The sequence below is a fragment of the Apteryx mantelli genome, chromosome 16, assembly GCF_036417845.1.
Source record: "Apteryx mantelli isolate bAptMan1 chromosome 16, bAptMan1.hap1, whole genome shotgun sequence".
Lineage (NCBI taxonomy): Eukaryota > Metazoa > Chordata > Aves > Apterygiformes > Apterygidae > Apteryx > Apteryx mantelli.
Window position 1 is genome coordinate 7,074,181 of NC_089993.1, and position 22,896 is coordinate 7,097,076.

The 22,896-nt window shown below is 38.5% G+C and overlaps 1 long non-coding RNA gene across 1 annotated transcript in view; it reads left to right on the top strand.

Moving 5' to 3' along the window:
• LOC136993482 (uncharacterized) overlaps positions 1-22,896 on the top strand; it is a 236,978-nt gene that overhangs the window by 24,955 nt on the left and 189,127 nt on the right. Inside the window, exon 2 of the long non-coding RNA XR_010885798.1 lies at positions 14,634-14,737. This is a non-coding gene — a long non-coding RNA (uncharacterized lncRNA). The remainder of the gene's footprint in view (positions 1-14,633; positions 14,738-22,896) is intronic.

Consider the following 22,896-nt stretch of genomic DNA (forward strand, 5'->3'; position numbering starts at 1 on the left):
ACTGAGTATTTTGGCATCACGAGAAATAAAAACACCACATCATTCAACTGTTATCTTGAGGTTAGGTTGTTATGGATCTATTTAAATACTAAACAAGAGTTGGGGCTTCCAGGGGGAGATGGGGGTGCACCCCATCAGAAATTTATTGAGGGTCACATCAGTAATGTCTGAATTACTTGTCTCTTGCACTCAGCAGGGATGGCAGAGGCAGGCAGCCATGGCGTATGGGCCAGAAACCTGGGCAGCATCATGAAGGGGAAGGACTGGAAGGTGTAGAAGAAGGACTTAGAGACTCCCTTTTGAGATCCCCACCAGGTCAGAAAAATGACAGGAGCCAGTGAAGTCAAGGTGCTGAAAAATACAGATCCAGGACACACAGTAATGGTGGGGCTCAGAGGGACTACGGAGGTAATCTGACACCTGCTAGTGGCACTGTGCACTCAGCACTGATTAAGCAGGCTGAGCTGCTGGCCTGGGGTTCAGGCTGTGCTTGGGGGCAAGGTCTCTATACCCCACGTACACAGCAAGAGCAGGGAACAGAGGAGGTTGCTGAAGTAAGGCAAGGAGTGCTACTGGACCGCTGCTTGAAACAATTAGCTCAGGCATTGGGGAGTCTCAGGGCTTTAGCCTCAGCCTAGAGTGGAATTCAGTGTTCAAGAGTCATGCAGGAAGAATGTGTCCGACAAGCGGTTGCAGGCAGCTGTTAGAATTGCTGCCTGTGCGTTCCTTCACTGAGAGGATTAGAGTGTCCTGTGGCTTTGATCTCAGCCTGTGGTTAGGTTTAGGGTTCAGAGAAGAGAACATGGGAGTCCTATGGTTTCTGAGTGGGCCTCAGAGGTGTTTTGGATAATCAAGTGAGGGTTACTGCTGGAGTTATCCTCCGAGCAGTCCTTAGCCTGGGAGATCACAGCGTCCCATGATGTTACTGTGAGAGTAGAATCAGGGTTCTGAAAAGGAGCAGTGCAAACCCCATGGGCTGGGGAGAGGCCGTCACAGTGAAATGTGGCCTTATAGTGCAATTATAGGCTGTGCCGGCCTCCGTCTCTGGGATTGGGGTGTCCAATGGCATTAGTCTCGACCAATGCTTAGGGTTCAGAGAATGAGAAGGGGGAGCTGTATAAGAAGAATGGGGTTGAGTTTGCCAAGGTCAATGGAGGGCGGCTATTAGATTTATCCCTCAGTCTTAGGGATACTGTTCAGTGACATTAGTCTCAGCTCACAGTTAAGGTTAGAGTGCTGGGAAGGAGAACTAGTAGACTTACAGGAGAAGTGGGACTAAGAGACTGCAAATGTCGGTTGAGGTCTGCTACTAGAGTTATCACCTGTGCTGTCAGGGTCCATGGCATTAGTCTCAGCCTAGTGTTAGGCATTGGTGACTCTTACATTGGGGACTGTGGAGCCTAGCCACCAGAAACTCGTACCCCCGTGACTCTTTCTGAATCACATTTCTCTCCTGCGTCAAGTGCTCTGATGCATGGCAGCACACCACTTGGCACTACAGCACACCTGAACCTGCAGAATAGACCAAAATCTGTAGTAAGCACTAGCAGTGGATGAACAGTGCAATTGCGCATAGCCCTGAGAATAGGGGTGCTGCCCCAGCCCAATTGTGGTAGATCTGCACTTGGGCTAATCTGTCCTGTGGCTGGCTTATGTAAATACATTTCATAATCCCCTTTCATTATTGATGTTTATGTGAATTTTGTGAAATGTCACCTGTTTCATTTTCTTCAGTGTTTATATTGATGATATGTTTTTTCTGCTTTGACAGCTTTTCTTATTAATCTCTTTTTAATAAAAAAAAAAAAGTTTTTCTTCTGCACATACCCTCAAGCATGGAATTGCAAGTCATATGTCTCTGCACCTGTCAAGGATATACAACATGTGACAAAGATCCAAAGCACAACATACAGAAATTATTGAGGTTGGGAATATAAAAGTGGTGGGTGGGATCCATTCCCTTAGTAAATAGCTCTTTCCAAAATATAGTCTATCTTAATGGTGTGTTATTTTGGATTGAAAGTGAATTTTTTGTTAACACTGGCATGAAGCATTGGGACTTTGAGGATAAAATAAATGATGTGTCTTGAGTTAAACCATTTATGACATACTGTTAACAGGTGACCTATGAAAAATTTCTGGAATTTACAATTCTGGTGAAAGAGAATAGGAAATTACCAGTGAGCACATTAGAAAAAAACTGCTTTTAGATCATATATAAGTGTGAAATGGGCTAAAATCTACTTCTGTACTAATTCGTTGCAAAGCATTTGCCCAGTTCTTCTTGACTCTAACAAGAGGCTCTTTCATATTTGCTGGCCCCCAAACCTCCCATGGTAGTTCAGTGCATTACAGCCTGGTGGCTGATCAGGCCTGCACTCTGACACATCCTGCACTGATCATTTATCACAGTCATATGTGATTTATTTACTTCCAACTCTTTGTGAGTCGGCAGGCTGCCTTCAGGATAATGTGGCTACTCAGTTTAGTTGTGCTGTAAATTAATACATTCATTTTACTTAACACAGATTGCACTTGCTTTGGGTTTCCTTTTGAGTAAAAATGTAGCAGGAATTACTGTTTAACTTCAGAATGCTGGTGTTGACCAAATTAGCTTTGGGTGTAACTCCATTGACTCTGGAAGAATTTAGACTTTTTGTACTTCTAGAGAATTTGGTGCTTCTTGTGCTCTTTTTTTGCTGTGCCGCTGCTTTGTTGTATTGTGCTGTTGCAGCTGTTTGGTTCCTTATAGCACAGCAAAAGTTTCATCCTGCCACCTTCTTCTGTGCAAGACAGTCTGGAGGCATTTGGGATAAAAATGTGTGGAGGAGCTGGAGGGAAATTTCTCTGCATACCGTAGTAAAGTGGAGCTAGCATTGGCAATCCCATGACATTTCCTTTGTAAATTCCAGCATAAGGGAGCAAGCTGGAAGCAGGGGTTGGAAGGTCCGTTCCACAGAACATGGTGTTCCTGGGATTCTGTACTGTGCAGATCTAAATTACTGCACACCTGTATTATATCAACACTGGGCATTTTTTTTCTCCCGTGGAAGAGTATTGACAAAGCAGGTTGAGCTTTACAAAGATGCTTAATCTTGTTTTTTAGAAATGTATTGGCTAATTCTGGGGAATTTTTTTCCTCTGTTTTGTAGCACAATATTAGTATTTAAATCCCCTCAGAATTTGGGTGGTATAGGATGCCATAAGGCCATTTTGCTCTAAATCCCCTTTGACTATGCATGTGTGTATATTCCTGTAGGCGTCTGTCATAAAACTGTTATGTGGTTCATAAAGCTTTCCATTCTGCTGAGACTCCAGGCAGAGCAGCACAGGAAGCATCTTCACTGGAACCCTTTCCTTTAAAGTAAGAACTCTGCCAGTCCAGCATTAATAAAAGAATATCAAAATGTATGACAGGTCTCTGGATTTTTGTCATGCAGACTATGCTTTATCTGTAATAGGTATGAATTTAGTTCATCTTTCCTAAAATGTGTGTAGTAGTAATACAGATCAGTAAATGTTGCAGTCAGTGCTGCAAAAGGGAGAATTACACATCATGTGCATGTATGTGCTGTAACCTTTCAGAGTTAAAAAGCAAATATATTTATATATCTTTCATAATTCTCCCCGTTTGCCTGATCATTGCTCCTGCTGTGCTGCATTATAGCTTCTTATTAGCTTTCCCTTTTGTAGTGGAGTATTTTATGTCAGATACTCAAATATCTATAAAGACACCAGTAAAAAAAGTCTACATCTACAACCTAATGCAAAAATGGCTGCTGGGATTTCTGTAATGTCCCTGGATTGGTGTTGGTCATGGATGTAGTAAGAGAGATTCATCCAATATTTCAGTGCGTGACAGAGATTGGGTATCTGCACAATAACCAGGCCCTGTTAGTATCTTTCCCTGATAAATTTGATACTGGATCTCTTGAAGCTAGGGAGCTCTGTGAACAGATGTGGTGAAAATTTCAGACTGTAGAAGTAAATTGAGTCATTAAATATTTCTTTGTCTTTTGTTAGCATCTTTCTTTTCCTCCTGCAGTATCATGTTGTCTTGCATGGCAGCAAGTTGAGCTCTATACCTTTTGGGTATCAGATTCTTCAGTATGGTTCTAGTCATTGTAGCAATCCATTGTTTCTCTCTAGGCTGTTGGCAAATCCTGAGCCCTTCCAGAACCCACTAATTTGGGGTATTTTTTTCCTCATTTTTGTGGCTGAAATATGGTCCTGAGCTTTAATCACTCGTTGCCTTGGCATAGTTCAAATTTATCTGCAGTCTTGGGGGATGGTTGTGCAAGTTTCCTCAAGTTTACAAGATGTGATCCTCTCTTTCTGCTACTACTATGGCACCACCTTCATGAGAATCTATGCACCATTTTTTTTCTACTCTTTGAAATCAAGTTCATGATCCACTGATGGTCCACTTCTCTGCAGTGCTGTTTCTTTAGGTTAAGTATGTATCCTTCTGTGAATTGATATCTCTAGTTTTATCAGCTCCCTCTCCCCACCTTTCCCTGGAATTTTGGTCAAGATCATAATGCCTGAAGATGGGGTTAGAGAATCTAAATAAGTGGTCTGAAGTCAAACAAACAACCAACCAACCATTGAGCACAGAGCAACTTCTGATTAACTGCTTTAGTATTAATCATTTTTGAAAATCACATTGTGTATTTAGTATCCAGAGTTTTTTAGGGTACCATTTCTGGATTCTGGTATCTGTAATCTCTTTATTTTTTAGATCAGCAATTCCATTCATGCTTTTAGCTGAATATTTGTTGTCCTCAGACACATTTGGGTTATTCAGAGCTCTGCCTGAATAAAAATATTCATAGTGTCATAATTTTACTTTATTGGTTCAGTACTGAAGTCTGGTGCTTCAGAATCATTCCTTAAAAACTAAAGTATTAAGCTCCTGACAGTGTATTAAAATGCTGCATTTGAAAAGAAGCTGTCTAATTTAACTCTAAGCAATTATAATACATTATCAGTGGCAGAAGTCTGAAATGCTGAAGGACTTATTAGAAAATGTGTTCCCCTTAAATCATGTAGGAGAAAACATTTTTTTAAACTATATCAATATTTATTGTGAAGTTATTTCTTTAAAAGGTAAAGGGAATAAAAAAGAGCAGGAAAGGACTACAAAATAACTGGTAACTGTCATGCTGCAGAAAAGCAAATTAAAAGAGTTTATTCCAACAGAGACTGAACCACAATGGTGTTTGATGTTAGGCCTACTAGTGCGTTGGAGAGAGTTTGGGTACTGGGGCAATAAAGATAGTATGAAAATGTGTATGAAATAATGGAAGCCTGGAAACTTAAACTTCTTTCCAGAGCTATGCAGGGTTTTGAAACACCCAGTCTGCAGATGACTACAGTGAGTCCCTGACATCAAGGGTTTTCCAGAACTATACGGGGAACCGTTTTCAGTGCTGGGGCCAGACACCAAGCTCTCATTCTGGCCAGTTGTCCAGTGCTCCCGTGGGTGTGCTTTTGCCTTCTCTTTTGGAGCCGGCTCGACAACGGGGTCTTGCAACCAGTCTGGATTCCGCATGAATCTTGTCTGAAGCACAGGCTTGGGCTGGTGCCTGGAATTTAAGCTTTAAGTATCTTTGTTCCTTCTTTGTAAAGGAAAGGTTGTGCTACAAGACTTCTAAGTCTTGTAGGTTCTTGTCTCCTGCTTTCCCCTTTCTGTGCCTCCGTATCTGACTTCATGGTATGCGTCAAGAGAGCCATTTGCTGCTTTTCACCTCACCTCCTTTGCACGGCCAGCTTTTGCAGGCTTTGACATTCATTCCCCTCTCCCTGGATCTGCACCGAAGTGTGGAGCCCAGAAGCCCAGCACTGTGACTCAGTTCAGACACTGAAGCTTCTGTGTGTGTGTGCGCGTGCACGCACTCAGGTCTGTGCCTTAATGCTGATCTTGTTTTAATCAGACATTACCTCTGCAGTAATCAAGCTCTGTAGAACTGGTAATTATTTATCATTTGAGGCCTTCTCCCCTCAAGGCTCTGTCTGTTTGATTTATGTACCTGGCACCTCCTTTAACAGCTGCCATTGTGGTATGTTTTTATTTGTAACTAAAGAGGGAAGAAAGTGTACTAAGTTCAAAGCCTTTAAGTGATCAGAACATTTCCTGTTAGGAGAACATTATGTAGCAATAAGGTGCAGAATGTAGCAAGGCAAGCTTGGGGAACTAGGAAAAGCAGAACACCTTACCTTTCTAACTAGGAAAAATAATGTTACAGATAATAAGCCTGTTTTTGTACTTGTAAGATAGCTTTTATTTAATGCACAAGTTTTAACTAAGTGAGCTTGCCTAAACTTAAAGGAACATTCCTATATGTTCCTTTGAACATCCCATCCTTGCACACAATTGTAAACAGTTTGAAACATGATAATGGTCATCAACAATAAGCTTCTGAACCTGGACAGTGACTTGCAAACTTAACCTTGAATGTCTGATACCATTATGTATTCAAGAAAAAGTTAAAATCTGTTAGTGACTGTACTTGTAACCATGACCTGTTTTCCTACAGTAAAGATGGCCTAACGTAGCAGGAACTTATGTTTTAACTGCTGCATAAAATTACTTATATTCATGCTACAGAAGGACTTTTGAGCTGAAATACTGAAGGGTGGAGGCCACAGCCACAGATGTTTTTGATTTTTTTGAGATAACTACTTAGATGCTCTCTGCTACTCTCAGTGAACAGAAAATATAGAGAGATTCCTCTCCAGAGATGTGGTAGTTCCTCCTCAAAATAGCATTTCCTCAGTAACTCAAGGGGCTTGGGATAGCCAGACAAAATCCCTTCCCTTAACACTGGCTCTAGGGTTGCTTCTGCAGCCATTCGTGCCCAGGGGCTCCCAGGCTGTGGGCAGTTGAGATGGGTTCTCATCTCTTTGGCTTGGCTTGGCGTTGCTCTCTCCTCACTGTGCAGGTCAGTCGGTGAGGCAGCCTCCTGGCCTGCATCACTCGTCAGCTGTGGGCACAGGGGCTTTGGCAACCTGGGAGCAAGACTGATGTGCAAAGGGGTCCCTTATGCATCTGTCAGTCAATCCCTGTTTCTCTTGTCTGTGTCAAAGCATTTGTTTGAATATAATACATGTTTCTTCTGAGATGTTTCTGTAGGTGGGCTAAACTATATTTTTTGCTGTCTTTTACTGTTTCATATACTTTTATGTGTAATATTAAGATGAGGGACCTCAATGGACTATAATTTTGAAAGCTTACTGTACTGTTTCCTTCTTCCTTTCCTGTTTAATAGCCCCTCTTCAGCAAGATGTTTAAATACACATCTAACTTAATTTGCATAAGTTCATTCCTGTTCAGAAACTCACTTTACAAGCATACTGGGTGACATCTTGCCCCCACTGATGCTTGATGGAAGTGACTTCAGTGGCTGAACTTCCTAGCTCCATTTATTTTAATGGCATGCGAGATTCTGTGTGTGTGCCAAAAGATAACAAAAGGAGAAAATTTGAAGTAAATACTATGTGAAGAAATGATAACACTTTAAAATTGTAATAGAAGTGATGTGGCAACAGTGATCCTACAGACTCTGTGGTAACTGAAAGAGCTATAGTTGCAATTTGGCTGCAAGTTATGTTTATAATCTTAATGAAATTAAAAGAAATGTGGGAATATTTAAATAATCCAGAAAAAAGTTTTTTTATTATTTTTAAATATCATAAGCCATTTTATTAGAAGTTATCTTGGCATTCAATCCTCATAGCAAATCAATTGCTAAAACAATGGGACAGTAAACTTGTACCTAATTACAGAAGTACAGTCAAACTTATGGTATTTTATTTTCTTCTCTCTTAGAATTATTTTCCTGGAAATGTTTTGAGAAGTTAGCTTTTATTTATATCATCAGAGATCTCAAGTTAAAATCTCATCTTTTATAATTAATATAATAAAGCAAAGCCAACTAGAATGTTGAAGATTATTTTCTTTTATCCATTAACAGAGGTTTAAAAGCTTTGCTTTCTCTCTTTCCATCATGCTAGCCCTTAAATCTTTTATCACATTAATGCCAGTGGCTCAATATTGTGAAGTTTGTATCCTGCAGTTCTAGCTGTTAACAAAATTAACAGAATGCATTGGTCTCTAATGTGTTTGAGCTTGAGTGGGCAATTGTCGAATGATCCTGTTTGGATTGTTATTCCCTAATATTCTTCAAAGACTAAAATTGTGCTTCGCTCTCAGTTCTTTCTGTGGGAAAGGTTACTGTGCTCAATTTATGAAAAGGGAAGTCTTCCCCGCAACGCCTCCCCTTCCAAAAAAAGAAAAAAAAAAATCAGGCAGATGGGATGAGTATCAAGGCAGATCTTAAGAACAGAAGAGAAGGGTTTTATTTTTGTTTCATGATTTTAGTGTTTGTGGAAGGCCTTGCAGACATGGAAGAATCTAAACTGCGTTGTGGCCTGACCTCTGGCACTTAATTGGTTTTGGAGTCTAGGTTCAACATCCTAAAGATCTGAAGGTTTCTCCTCCTGCTTCAGTTACATCCCTCTTACTGTGGTCCCTCTTACTTGTAAACTGTAGTAAGGTTTTAAAATTTATTCCGAGTGAAATGCCTTGTTCAGTTAAGATAGTCATGCAGTGACAAGAGGACAAAGAGGCAATACTGCATGGATTCTATCTGATCCACAGTGTTAACAGCATAACATCAGAATTAAAAATTTTTGAAAATCAAAATATTATTTCTGTTCATCTGAGATAGTTTTTTCTTGCAGCATTTTAATGTTTTGTTTCTGCATATGTTATTGAACAGTTGTGGATGAAAATCTGAACTTCAAAGATACAGTGAATTGTCTGAATAACTTTGAACACTCAGAGTTTGCAGAATAGCAGGGTACTGGTTAAAAATTCAAAAATAAACCCAAAACAACCATCCAAATCTTCTTCTGGCCTTGGCTCAGCAGAGTTCTGCTGATTCCATATACTGACAATTGTTACAGCAGGTCTGAGGCTGAGCCAACTGTGAGGCTGTTTCTGCGGCTGCTGGGTGCCTGCAGGCTGCAAAGCTGCCATGCCACGAGGTGCTGCGGGCTCCGTGGCCAGGTGGCTGTCCCGCGTGCCACCCGCCCGCAGTGTGGCAGCCCCTGCACGGCCAGGTGCAGCTTGGCTGCCCTTTGAGAAGAGAAGGCTGCGTCTCAGCCAGCGTGTGCACCCTGCCTTTCGGACAGTGAATCTCACTGTTATTCCTTGGACCTTTGCTAGTCTGGGGACAAGTGGCAGCAGAGAGAGCTGCAGAGATGGAGAAGGTCAGAGAATGTGTTATGGGAGGAAGGGTGGTATCACAGCTCTGGAGGAGGAGCGGTTGCTTGGGCATGATGCAGCAAAAGGGTTCAAGTGCTGGGTTTGAAATTAGCCTGGCAGAAGAAGCTTGGGGTTTCCATCCCGAGCCAGACAGTCGGGAACAAGGGGTGATGGGCTGGGAGGCAGGATTAGATATGAGAGCTTTCGTAGTGCATCATCCCCCTTCCCATGCAAACCTACAATGCGGATGGCAGGAATATAGAGAAACATGTTTGTTTTCCTGTGATTTCTGGACAAAAGTCCTCATGTTGTCTGTAAATGTTTGGATGCACAGTAAACAGGCTACTTTCAGCAAGGGCTGCTGTACTCCTGCAGTACTGGATATTCATATGTGTTGTTTGGTTGTGGAGAAGAAGGAGGTGCTTTCCATGGGTGTCTCCACAGTGACAAGGGCTTATTCAAGGCTGTCATTCCTTGCTATTTTGATTCAGAAACAGCTGAGAAAGGAGATTAGGAGTAGAGAGCAGAGCTGAGACTTAGGCTGAAACTACAGAGAATAGCTGCTGGAGAGGGCTGGTCTGTTCCCACCAGAGCTGCAAGTACTCCATAGGAGCATTGGGCTGAGCAGCCAAGCAAGTTGTCCTTTACGGTTTGAATGTGGATGTGCCCGAGATTCAGGATGCTTCAGCTTTGGCCAGGAGCTACAAGTGAAGTGGTGAGGAAGAGAGTGCAAGTGTGGTGGCTAACTACTTTGTTAGCCATTTTCAGCTGTGAGCGCATCCCTAATGGGTGCACATATACATCATGTATGTAGATTTATTCATTTTTTATTTTTTTATTTTTTACTAAGTTTGTTACTTCCAGTAATCTTATAACTACAAAAAAATGTGTGTGACTTAGCCTCAAGGTAAAAATTTCCCTACCTCTATAAGGCTACAGTCTTAAATAGATGATCTAGAATTCTTGTGGAAATTTTAGTCACTCACATTGGTCAGTCTTTAGTCTTCCTCTAGCAGCACATGTATGCTAAGATGTTGTTTTAGTACTTACCTGATGAGATGACAAAGGACCATTGGCTGCACAAATAGTGTTATTATTTGTATGCTCATAGCGCTTTAGAGTTGATAGACAAATATACTGATTAACCAGTGTTTATGGTACATCCTGTAAGTATTACTCTTATCTGCAGGGACAAAAGGAATAAAGAAATGAAGTGACTCTTTGAATACACTTAGAAGTAGGACACTTCTGGATTTTCAGTCTATGATGAATTCTCTGGATGATGCAGCAGTACTTTCTCCTAATAAATTCCTATTAAACTGTCAGAATATTCAGCTGTTCTGTCTTCCTCTCCTGATTTTGCTAGTCACGTTGCAATAGCATATCAGAAGAACTGCAAACATTTCTCATGTTAATTAGAACACTGGGAATTCTGTTATTTACTGCTTCCGTCATCAAAGGTGATTGCAGTTTCAAAGAACTGGTGCATTTGTTCATGTTATGATTGCTGCAGAGAAACTCAGTGAATGTATTCTATCAGTTCAGCTTCCTGCAGATCAGGAAAAAAAGGAACAAGCTTTTATTCTTATTTATTGCACTAATCTAGAATAGACATCTATATGAATGCTGTTTTCTTCTTTTGCTAAACAAAATGCAGTGTTACCTACTTGCAGATACCCCTGAGATATTTCAGGAAAGAAGTTGGACAGTGAGGTCAAGGAGAAGATGGTGCTGTTATCCTAGTGGGGTAGCTGTGTTCCCAGAGAGGTGGTCCACACACTACCTGCTAGTCTGTGCTGATACCACATCAGGCAGTGCTAGTAAAAATTTGCTATCTTCTTTTCTCCCTCCTCCAGCAAAATGGCCCTGTTGCTATGCTTCAGCAGTTCAGAAGTCATGGGTTAAATTCCAGAGCATTGAAAATGATAATGATCTCTGTTTGCTTTCCTGCTTCTTAACATGCACTTGCTTATGTCCCTTCCCTCCCCACCCACTTTCCAAAACACCACCAAAAAATGAATAAGACTTTCAGTGGAAGCGCTACAATTAGCAATGCTGTTGTGAAAGATTGTTGAGGTGAGTTGTTTTCCAGGTTTGATGCTTTTCAGTGGCCAGAACCTTGGAGAATATGTCCCAGCGGCTTGCGGATGGGTGCTGGGGTGTGAAAGAGTGGAAAGAGGGATTAAAAGGCTGTTTTCATAGTATGTCCCCACCCAAAGAATGTGAGAAGGGGTAGTAAGTATGGCAGCTGAACTATCCTGTGGTTGCTCCTCAGTTTGTATTGACTGAAGCATGTCTATGCCCTTCTCATGCCCTAATTTATGTAGGGAAAAGGGAGGTTGCATCCCTGTACACAGTGTTTGCTGAGGTAGATGGTCCCTTGTCTTTGTTCCAGCAGCAAGAATTTACGGCAAGCTCCAGTACAGAATTATGCCAGGGTACAAATAAACCCCTGCTTTTGAATTGTTGAAAGTGGTAGTGCCATGGAGGAGAATATCTTTTCTTTTATACTGATTGGCATTAAACTCCCTTAAGTCTCTGGGACTAACCATGCACTTGAGAAACAGCATAAACCTACATCTGTATGTATGTATGTAGACCTAGGTGTAGTCTGGGGGATTTAATAGAGGCTTTGCTCCAGGTAATCATGATACATAAGTTATTTTGAGTGTCTGTTGATCCAAAAGTCTTAAAACTAGATTTGATCAAGATACTGATTATTTAACACTTGTATGCATTTGTCTTTCCATTTATTTGACTATAGTTTGTATTAACATTCACCCAGATTTTAGGTTTTCATTTGGTCAAGCCCATGCTTAATTTCTATCTCTGTACAGTTAAGCACTATGTTGATTTTTTTTTTTAATGAAACCTAAGAATTTGTTAACATTGAACAAATGTTTTGAGTTGTTTCCACAGAAGTCTACTCAGAACTAGAGCTAGACACAACCTCCACCTCCCCTTCAGGGAAATATGGGAAATGGTAATGTTAAACATTTCGGGGTTTTATCAACTGAACTTTTTCAGAAAAAAATTGAAATCATTTATTTGTTAAAATATTCAGTTTTGATGGATCATAGCTTTCCAAAGAAGAGATTTCTTGAAGATATCTGCTCAGCTGGAAAAATGCTTTCCATCAAAGATTAAGAAGTTTCACCAAAAAATTTTTGACCACCCTTTTCCTGGTCATAATAGATAAGCAACTTAGAGGTTACTCAGTAGGACTTTAGAGGCTCAGAACCCCAAAGAGTGTGTGTAGATTTTAGTTAGCATCTTGTTAATATCTGTGCCCACATATTTCTTTTTTCATGTTACCTTTCTTTCAGTCCAGCTGAATAGTAGGACTCTGGCAAGCTTATCTTCAGAAAGAGTTAAGGAGAGAAAGTTTCTTGCGAATGTTATCTTGTAGGCTTGGAATTAAACATGCTTCAGCTAGAACCACTGCGCAACTGTTTAACAAGCCAAGGTAGTAAATTATTGCTTAGAAGCTTTCATGAATTAATATTTATGTTATAGCAAAGAAGTTTACCTTGGGAACAGTATATTTGAAGTGTTCCCTGAAAAATTGCGTTAATGGATTTTTATGTCATACAATGTATGCTTCACAGATAACATCTTGTTTTTGCCAGATAGTGCTGTGTAAATAATTGTAGGTAATGTTTTTAAAGTAAAACATAAATCCCTGACATTAAAGAACATAGTGATATTTTGTGTGTTTTCATCAAGAGATGTGACATAGAGCCAGCTAAATAAGGTATTTTGAAGTAGAAATAGAAAATTCTGGAACACTGTTATGTTTTACAGATTTAAAATGAAGTTTGTGGACTGATGTTGGTACTGATTGTCTTTACTGCAGTGGCATAAATGTAGGTAGTTCTGTATTTGCAGACCTCACATCCTGACTGTATAGGATCATTGAAACTGATTTATCTTTTTCAAACTAAGTATATTACCTATAATGGTAACGGATAGAGTCATTAACTAAGAAGTGCAGATAGACGTAACAATCCAGGAAGGCTGGTGTGAATGATGTTGCCCAGAGTAAAAGTTTTTCATATGTCCTCATTAGTCAAAAGTACAGAGAAATGTAAATTTATTTGAGGCATGCAGTGAGCTAGCCACAGTCGGTAAATGTCAATCTGATTACTGCTTTTACCTTTTTGTACATCAGAAGCAGTTAAAGGCACTACAAATATACCAGGGAAAATGGGGAAAGAATCAGGACATGTTTCTTCCTATTTGCTGGTCATCAGAGTGTCCTTGTGGGACTATTTCATCAAGAGCAACAAAGTTTAGCTACTTAATTACTTCCCTGAGAACTCATGGAGGAGTTGTGCTCTGGAAAATCTTCCAATACTGTCATGTTTTGTGTTGTGCCATGAAGATTGCGTTGGTCATAGATATTAAGCTTCTGTAAAATCCTGGGAGAGTTTCCCATCAGAAGCAATAAAGTTAGTTCAGCTTATTGATACTCTATAATCTCCAGGTTTTTCTTATCTCTGTTCCATATCTCCAGAAAGACAGAACTGTTCAACAGTCGTGGATTGTGACTCAAGTCAGTCATGAAGCTGCATACCAAAATTGTGTTTGATTTGGTCTTTCTAGTCAAAGGAAGCTTTTATTTGGGCCTTAAGTTTTAAGTTTACAATAAATACCACATTTCCTGGCACATTTTTTGTCAACACACGTGCTTCACTGCAGTGACCTCATCTTTATGTGAAATCATTGCCGTAAAGCAAGGTGACACCATGAAAAGACTGCGCTGGTGAAAAATCTGTAAAAGAAAGTGAACAGAAAAAATGTGGATACAGTGCCAAATCTTGTGACTTTGGCTTTGAGCATTTTTAAGGTAATTTAATATAACTAGAGTAATAGTAAGAACCATAGTTTGAAAATATGATCCTTTTTTAAGCAATAATGTGGTTTTTTTAAGAGTTTGAACATAATAAAATATTTCACAGTAATTCAGGAAATCTGCCTTTGGCCTTAATTTTTTTGTAAAATGTGTTGTTTTTATAGAATGATGGTTAGATGGTATTTTTATAAAGGTAAATTGTATCTTAATTTTTAGGATGGGCTACTGTCTTCATTATACAGCGAAACTGATATTAACATCTCTGCTCTTTGAGACTTTCACTGTCTCAAAAGAGTTGAAATGGTTTTTAACTGTAATTTTACTAGATACTTTGTGATTTACCCTAGCTGTTGTTTTAGCTATAGTTCAACACACTCATTGAAAGCAGTAAACTTTCAACTTCTCTGCCAATAACAGATGTTCTCCTCACATGTATTCTGAGCAAATTTTCAAATGTAACTTTTATTATAATGATCCTTTCTCTTTCTTTGCTTTTTTTGTGCACAGAATTTTGCAGTGTTGGAACAAGAAGTTGAAATCCATCCTCCTTCAGTACCATAACAATTAGACTTCCTGTTCTCCCACAATGTGAGGAAACATGAAGAGCTCAGGTATTGTCAAATTACTCTGTATTCCTGTGAGGTCCTATTGCAAGTGTTTATATCCATGTAAGATGCAAACACCCAAACACACTGGAAGTAATCTTTTATCTAATGAGATTGCATCTTGTTCAATTCACCAAATCTTGGGGTTCCTTACAGTTTTAAGATTGAGTTGGGATTGAGTTTAACACACCTGTCCAGTTTTATGGAAACAGATGTAATTTGTAGCTTTGGACTTAAACAAACAAACAAACAGCCCCCCAAAAAGCAACCCTCCCCCCCAACCAACCAAAAAAACCCTCAGCTTGGTAAGCCTCAGGGATGTCAAATGATTTCCTCTTTGATCTTTCTATGCTTCTAATAAGGCTGAAACTTAAAAATCTCTGAATGAGGTTAACAGTATCTTCCTTAGCTCATGTACTTACCATTCTGAAGTTTATAGCAAGATATTCTGTTCTGTATGCATTTGTGTTTGTGATTTTTTTTTTCCTTGCATGCAGCCTATGCCAGTAACCTTATTATAATTAATTAGAAATGGATGTGGTATCTCCTTAAAATCAGACTCACCTCTGAGAATAGCACTGAACTCTGATCTCTGGGGAAGCAAAATCAGGAGCACAGAAAGTGGTTTGAATCTCTAGACAAAAGCTAGGAACTATTGCCCTGAAATATTCGGTAATTGGGTTGACTGGCAAGATAGTCTGGAGCAGAATAGGCCACAGTCCACCCACCTTTTAGAGTTGCTTCTCTTATTGATTTGTGAGACCTAAAATGGATCAGACCTGTGTGTTGGTTGGGGTACCCTTCTCACACCCCAATTTCAGGAGGTTTTTTTGGAGGCTACTGGATCCTTAAGACATGAAAATGAAAATGTCTCTGGTGAACATAGAGTTTTTCTGAACAGTTAGTGCCGACATTATTTTTAAAATCTTGGTTTGTGACAATTAAAAAAATAAGAGAATTGTTGACTTCCAGAAGTCACAGCAGGTAAGTTTGATAGACCTTATTTCTCCCCCCTGCCCCTTGAACTTAACTTGAAACATACATCTGCATGCGCAGAATGCGTGATGTTGCATCTGCCTTTATGCAGAGATAAATCTATATGTTTAGGATGTAAAGGTCACTAAAATTGCTGATGAAAATATCAGCTTGTCTATATTATATGCTGCGTCTGTTGTTCACATAACACAAAAGATAGCTGACAAGTAGAAAATATTCCTTTAAATTTAATACAGGTATTTGTGATCTCCTCATAGAAATAGAAAAATTTAACATAACACAAATACAGCAAAATAAAGGGGTTGATCATCAGAGAAGGCATTTAAGGAAAGGGGAAAAAAACCCAGCCCGGCATCTCTGTGTAGCCTTTTTATCTTTTCGGTTGGACAGTAAATATGACAGTAAATAAACTATATTGCCGATTTCTCTTGCATCATCTTTTAGAGGGAGAATTAGCTGTGGAATGGATAATGAGAGAAGCTTCCAAGATTCATTCTTGTAAAAATATATACATTTTATATATAAATAAAAGTCCTTTCTCACTAGTAATCAGATTCTAAAGCCTCCTGAAGTATAGTTCCAATTTTCCCATTAAGTCATTGATCAAACAATGTTGACAAGATCAATTCTTCTTAGTCAAATATTTCACTTGTTTTGGATTCCTGGAGGCAGCTCGTAAAGCTGAGTTTTCTATTAATACTCCTGCAAGGTTGTGCGTTTGTGCGCAAATCTGTCTAAATTCATTCAGTGACGGTGTGATGAGAACTGATTTGTAAGGATGTCTGACCCTCAGAAAATTAAAACTACTTTGGTGGCTTAACTTTTTTTTTTTTTTTTTTTTGGTCTTCCTTAGTGTACTGTATTTGGCTAATGGACTGTGTTAAGGCTAACAATTTGGCCTTAGGTGGTTACAAAGTGTCATTCTTAAATGTGCAGAAAAGAGGGGGAAAGTTGGAGAGAAGTCTGTGCTGTTGTTGTTGGAACTTTATTATCTTAGTTTTGAACTGATCATCAAAATAGTGCTGCCTAGTAGGTTATTGTTCAGGAACTGTAAAGAAATAGAAAAGTCATTTCTGAAGACATCAACATCTTGCTTAATACTAATTCCTAGATATGGAATATTTCAAATGACTGAGATACCTATACTGTGTTGGGTTCAGATTTCTAAACCCTTAATATTCTTAGTCCTCAGGAAGAAATCACTTTCCTAAGAAATTATCATTTGGGTTTAAGGCGTATCTTTGTTCTTAAAATAGTATTTTGTGGTTTTGACACGTGCAGATGTTAGAGTGGAGAAGAAAATAGTTGCTCTTTAGAGTGGGATTACTTGAATTCCCAGTCTCCAACCTAAATTTTTTAACAACCATCTCTTCTTACTGGAACCTCTACAAAACAGAAATGGGTTTGAAGGCTGAAGCATACTGATGCTCGAAGGAAGAACACAAAATTGTAGCTGATAAAGCAAAAAATATTTGCAAGGTCTGCCTCATTATTTTTGCTGGTATTGTTTGTTATACTAATTAGCAAACAGGTTGGTGAATGTTTATGCTTAAAATGGAGCGTGCTTCTAAATTTACCTGAACAGAATGCATGCAGCAGAGGGGACAAGCATAATCCCTTCCTCACTGGGGTTTGTCCTTAGAGGTATTTCAAAGAGCAGCCATCAAAACACCATAACCTTTTCCTAAAGTTTCTGCCTGAGCCTGGCAGTTCCTCCCGTATGTTTTTTTCTTCTCTTACAATTGCTTGACATCTTTATGTGTCCAGGGAAACACTGCACCTCCTTTTGTTCATTGGCACTGAAATGATCGAGCTTCTAGCCTGACTTAGCACTGAGTATATGGCATCTTCTGTAGGATTCACCAGCCCATGACTAGAATGGCTCCAACCGGCTCAGCACTGCTGCTGTTTCAGCATCTGTCACCCTGACATATAACAACAGGTGTCAGCTGTGTGACCCCCAATATGAATTCTTGGGTTCTATATCAGAATATAATTTCTTTAGTAGCTGTGTGGATTTTTATTTCTTAGCCTTTCAAATCCACCTGCAGTCTGAAACTCGGGCTGGATTTTTTTCATCTGTTGTTTTGACTAGCACCTACAAATGTGCTAAAAACTTGCAGGAGGCATGAGGATATATCTGGGTCTGAACTCCTTCCCTTATTAGGAAAGAAAAGATTTTTCAGTCGTAATGTATCTTTTCCTTTCCATGGTAGTATGCAAAGTACAAATCTATACCTTAATTTTTTCATGCATTGTTATTGCGTGTATTGAGTTCAAGACCTTATTCTCCTAGAGCCCCTCTACATAAAAAGCCGAACATGGAGAAGCTATTTTGAGTAAGATGATGCCATTTTGAGTTAACAAAACAATTTTGTTTGCTTCTTGCATTAGACACAATCGGACAGGCAATAAGGATTCACCATTTGTTTGAATTTATTATTTTCTTTCCTAACTGCATGGAAGTAAGAGCACTTACTGTACTAACTCTTGTGTTTGTAATAGTTTCTGCCCTTTCTTACTTAAATCTACTTATCTGCCTGAAGTGATACTTTCAGTGGTGAAAATGAAATCGAGGCACCATGTAGAATGTTTGCATTTACAGCTGGAACTAAGTGACCTTTACATACAGCTCAGTGAATGCTGTAGATTGATAGTTCATATTTCTCACTTCTAAACAGGTGCAGCTGCTCCAAAGAATAACAATTTGTTGAGTACAACAGTTTAAATCCATCTCAAATTACTATATTTTCATACTTAGAGGGTGTCTGTAATGGCAGGGAGGGAGGAGGAGTCCTTGTTTAGAGTTCAAGGATAGAAAAGGTATGCCAGAAAGCTCTCCCAGTATATCACATTTATTGTGTTCTTATGCTTTGTTGCAAATGTCACAGCACTACAGCTGCATGGAAAGTGTCTTAGCTAATAAAAGACATAATCTTTCTTTTCCTTCTCCATACAGTACTTTTTAATTGTAATAAATATCTAATAAAACAGTGTTTCTTATTTCCAAGTTTTTCTGATATGCAGTGATGAGGTTGCCTGATAGGGGAAAGTCTGTCATACATACGATGCTGTTCTACATCTGAAAAGAATTTTCACAGCTATTTTTCTTGTGTTAATGTGCCTTGCTGGTGTTTTTGGATCATTTACATTTTGCTGAGTTTTTTACTTTTTAAAGGAATTTGTTTGACATTTGCTATAACTTAACATTGATCAAGAGGAATTCACATGATATTTGTAGAAAAGGTAATGTTTAACTAGTTTCATAGGTATTATCTAGCAATTTATAAAGCTTATATATAATGAATTAGGTTTCGGAAATGGATTGGTGTCTGAATTCATGCCGTTTATCTGTGTATGAATTACTGCTATAGGTCATGTCCTCTGAAATGAAATTCTTTTAAAGAACTGAATTATTTTCTGTCTGCTCCCTGAACATGGAGAATAAAGTACAAAAACATAATAACAAAACTGAAAACTAAGAGGACTACTCATCTTTATATTTTGTGAAATAATTTTCTTCTCGGGAGATGAACCTGCATGTCTTTGAAATCAACAAAACCAAAAATCCCAAACCAAAGAAGATTAAAATATATATATGAGATGCATAAAAAGATATAAAATTCTGTAAACACCGTTTCAGGATCATTGGACAGTGAACAAATATTTTTAGAGTCTTTGAGATTACTTTGTAAAAAGGAATAATTTAAATGGAAAATGACAAAAAAGATGCTGACTTCCCTGATGAGCTGTCAATAGGAGATTTAGGGCTCCTCATGTGCCATCAGCATGCTTTAATTGATTACTGTGTTACTCTCCTGGAGTGTGCTAAAATAAAGGTTAGAGAAATCCTGAGGATATCAACTACCTTTCTCAGACTGCCCAATTAAGGTTACAGTACATAATCTGTGAACAGAAACCATCATTCAGAAATAAACGATCTGCTTAACTCGGAGTAAAGAAGCTTTGTCTAAAATTCATGAAATAGTCTGCAAAATGGCTGCTCAGAGGTGTGAACATGAACTGGATCGTTACCTTGCTGTTTTTAAAAGAAGAACACTGTGACCTATATACTGTATTGCACACACAACTCTGGCAAAGATACTACAGTCGGAATCCACATGATCCTTGGCTTTTTTTTTTTGTGAGAGATTTGAGTGTTGCACCTACTTTTACCATCTCTACCTGTCCTACACAAGACAGACAGGCATCTTGTGTGGAACGGTGGCAAGGCTGATTACAGTCGTATTTATACTTTGGTGTCTAATTTGACTGGATGTTGTTTTACACTTAATTCTTACTACCCTGGACTTCTCCCTGCGAGTACAGTCCAGGGCCATGCAAATAGTGGAGGGAGAGGCCCTGAAGTGTGTTCTCAGTGGCTGTGCTTTGAGCCTGGAGGAAGTACAAGCAGATAAGACTTGACAAGCTTTAGGGACAGGGTGCCAGGAGATGATCTGCACAGAGACTGCCCGTAGATCAATTGTTCTTGGTCACTGTGCGACTGGTTTATGCCACATTGTTTCCTGTGGGTCTGTTTTCAAATACCTACTGAATTTCTTGCTGAAATAAAATGATCTCAAGTTGTCTTCTCATTCTTTGTCAGTAACTGGTATTCTTTACAAGTCAAACAAAATAAATAATGCCATGGGAGGTCATCTATTATAAAAGTATTAACTAATCTTTACTACAAATGTTGGTTCTTAAACACTTATAATCACTGGAAACTATTTTGTGTTGTAGAAAATATGAGAAACACATTTAACAGCTAATTATGGACCTGAAGACTGTTTCCTATAATTGAGAAATCATAATCACATTTCTAAGTGGAGGTAGATTATATTTAAAATGTCCCTCACTTGTATTTTAATTTGATTTTGTTTCTTTGATCAACAAATAAAGTATTAGGAAAGAAAAAAAGCATCTAATATGTTGCTCAAAGAAAACTTCGTGATGTCAGGACACTTTATCTCCACAAATCAACTTACATTGATATTTGCTTAAGATAGTCCTTGTTTGTGTTAATATTTCTCACTGAATCTACAATCAAAGATCTTTCCCAGTAAATAGATTAAATGATGTTTTCACTTCTTTCACCTATAAAACTATCTCATCTAAGAATTGCAAGGGAATCTCTCTAAAAACTGGGCTTCAACAAATGATTTGCAAAAGAGAGTGTACTGAAACATGACCGCCTGACGTGAGAGTTTAGCTAACAGTTTCAAGGAGTTTGTTCATGACCCTTTGTTGCTTTGGGGAAATGTGTTAATTTAATTATGAATAAATTAAACTGATTGCCTTGATCATCTGTGTTGTCTCATGACAACAATAAGCTATTTGTTCTCCACTGAGTGGACAGCTACTCAAAAAGCCCAATTAATGAATTACATAGTAGGTGCAATACAGTATTTTGGAGAACTTTCATTTACCCCCCTCTATTTTACAAGATTAGATCTTCAGCTAGGATTGGTCAAACTAGGTCTATTGAATTCAGTGGAGATATGTGGATTAACAGCAGCTAGCTCCAAATGTGTTAAGATTCCTGTTAGAAGCTGTGCAGTAAAAAATAAATGTATATGTTCACATGTTCTAGTTGCAAAATGCTTCTGAAATTTAAAATTTCAATAGGATATTATAAATTTAGATATATATCAGTTTGATAAAATCTTGAAATATTCTATTTAATATTTTTCAAATTGATTATTTTCTTCAAAATATGTTATCACATAGTCAAATACAACTCTTTTCAACTGAATCAAAATATTAAAATTGTTTTCTGGGAGCTTTCAAAATATCAGTTTTTATCTCTGAAAGAATAAAAATAAAATTTTGAAATGTTCTGATATATCTAAGTTCAATTTTCTATACCAGCTCTAAATGTTGCTTGCTGAAATATGTTTCAGGGTGTTGAGAATGACAATAGTGTATTGTGGCTTTAATGAACAGCCATGAGTGAAGTGGGTGTATAATGTATTTATAGCTATAGCAAACTTAAATTTTTACAAACTGAATCTTCTTTCCTAGCCAACAATTAACATTTTCTAATGCTTAATTATTGTACTTTAATATATTTGTATAAGTATATGATAATAACACAAGGAAGTGTAAGTGGCCAGGAAGATTTGGTCTATAAAAGGGGCTTTTCTGAACAGTGCAGAGTTCTGAATCCAGAAAAGCAAGCTACTACTGTCTATGCAGCTTTTTCAGAGTGTATAAACAAGATGGAATTCCATGTAGAACATGACTAAAACCACTTTTGATCGGAATGTACGGTAGCAATCATTAAATATATCATGTGCAGTGGCACTGGGGAAGGCATTGTTCTCCATTCTGCTCAATGGACCATGCTGGAACACTTGTTTCATATCTTGAAACCATTTATGATTGCTGTTAAAGAAGTCTGTGTGTTAGTAGTGCCAATGAATCAAGTAAAGTCATCCCATTCATCTGTCTGTTACAAACAAAATATTGAAGAAGATAAACATGGAATCTAACTATACCCAAAGTTGCATTAAAAATATTGTTTATCTATTTGTCAATGGAACATGCCGGATCAGGAAAGAAGCAACTTGTGTTTTGTTCAGGTTTTAGATTTTTGCCTCTTCAATCCTTATTATTAAAATAATCTTAATGAAAGTAAAAGTTTTCAGTGAATAAGTTGAATTTGTCTTTTGAGCAATTGTCCACCTGCAAATTTGGGTCTTTGGAAAACAAATACAGGTTTGCTTGGTGTTTCACCTATCTATGCATTAATGTGTTCGCATGACCTCACCTTTCTCCTTTCTACCAAGGGCATAAAGGAGGGAAATGGGTTTATCTAATCCAAATTCCTTTGAACCCTGTCTGCTTAAGGTGACGCTCTTTATCTTTGACTGACAGAATTAAACAAACTTCTGTTAACCTTTTTTCCAAGCAGACAGGTCACTGTGCATTCATCCCTCACGTATGGACAATATAAAGTTCTAGGCAAGAAGGACAGGATTTTTGCTTTGTGGACAAAAGAGGTTTGCCAGGAGTTTTGCCCCACTAACGCCAGTGAAGCAGATGCCGGGTAAGCTAGCCTGCATGCAGCTGCAAGCAGTTAAGGCTAAATCCCCTCCTACATTGGAAATGCAGCAGCTACTGTTAAACAGCACCACATTTCCAAATGGATGCCTTGAGAGGCATGA